The sequence below is a fragment of the Echinops telfairi genome, unplaced genomic scaffold, assembly GCF_000313985.2.
Source record: "Echinops telfairi isolate 266 unplaced genomic scaffold, ASM31398v2 ScPeMD7_5;HRSCAF=22, whole genome shotgun sequence".
In the NCBI taxonomy this organism is placed as follows: Eukaryota; Metazoa; Chordata; class Mammalia; order Afrosoricida; family Tenrecidae; genus Echinops; species Echinops telfairi.
In genome coordinates, this window is record NW_022103901.1 from 18,476,627 (window position 1) to 18,478,348 (window position 1,722).

A 1,722-nucleotide genomic window follows, 5' to 3' on the forward strand; every position below is an offset into this window, starting at 1 on the left:
TACAAGAGATATCTATAACAACTAAAAGCAATTTGGCATACTGAAATGGATCCTGAAAAGAAAAAAGATTATTACTGGCAAAATATGAAACCAGTCTAGTTAATAGTAATATTCCAATGTATTTTTCCTTAGTTTTACAAATATATCATAGTACACTAGATATTAATAATAGGAAATACTTTATTAATATATATGGGGAGAGTTTATACTATCTTTATAAAATTGAAAATTATTCAAAATTGAGAGATGTAATCTCCAGGACTTTTATAATCTTATATATTGTCAAAGAATCCTGGTGGCACAATGGTTAAGTGATACACACACACATACACACACTAAATGAGAGAAATGGAAATATATATTATATATAACATAATCTGCATATATTCCATAATAATCAGGTTTTGTACTCACGTAAAGAGTTTTATAGTCTCAGGAACCCACCAGGATAGTTCTAGCCTGTTCTATAAGGGTCACTCTGGGTCCAAATTGATTAGATGTCAATGAGGGTTTGTGTGTGTGTGTGTGTGGTGGTGGTGTTGGTTGGTAGTGGGTGGTGGGTGGCGGGTGGGGTTGGCCCATATTATGTAACCAAGCCTTTTTTTTCTTGATAGACATTCAGTTTTGCATATCTGTTTTCAGTATGTCCCTCTGTCTTGCTTCATCAAGCATGTCTGTGTATTACTTTTCAATGCTTGGGCCAGTATTTTCCTGAGTGGTTTTGTGATCCCTCGCAGACAAAAGGTGTATCTTTGCCTTTTGTCTGTTGAAAAACCTTTTTCATTCTCAGTTGCACAATAGCTCATTCTGAAGGTTGCCCACATTTCTGTTTCTGGATTCATTCTTCACCCTTCCCGAGCTCTGAGCTGGAAGGTGATTGTCACTGCACACTGAGGCAAGAAGCTTTGTGAATTACTCAGCAGCATTGAGCCAGGGTGAATGAGAAGGGGAGAGAGGCCAAGACCGGTCAGAAACACATTCACAGGCAGTGGTGGGTTGAGGGGAATTAAGAATGGTCGCATGGAAAGCAGGAAATGACTTCTAAGAGAAGCATTCCTGTCCCTTGGTTTTCCTAGATGTCAGAGGGTTGCTTTAAGATATAAATGAGAACCTGTTCCCCCTACTCTTTGCTTCTACAACCCTGCCATGATGATCATTTTTAATTTGGATGAATCACAGCCTCCAGCCTATAATCTTAAAGACCTGCATTTTAGGCTACTTTTCCAATATCATCACATGACAATCTTCTCCTTACCTTACTAATAGGTAATAATTTACTCTGATGGTTGGGTTTGTCCAACCTCAGTGTCTAATGTGTGCACTCAATTCTAACTTCCAATGCTATTTCATCAGACCAGCCTTCTTTCACCATCTTACTAAGCCATTGTCCTGGTACCATTATGGATAGAGAGCTGTCATTGAGTAAACTGCTACTCATGGAGGCAAGAGAATAAAATGTTTCCCTGTCCTGTGTCGAACATGCTGCATGTTTGGATCCATCATTGATGCTATTTTGCCAATCCGCCTCATCATCAATGGTCTCCTTCAGCCTACTAGATCTCTGTTTCACCAAACATGATATTCTTCTCTAGTGATTAATCCCCAATGACACATTCAAAGCAAGCAAGACAGAAAATGTGTTCTTATGATTCAAACGTTTTTCATTGGCTCATTTTTTGGAAGTATCTAGCTAGTCCATCTTCCCTAGTCTATCTTAATCTA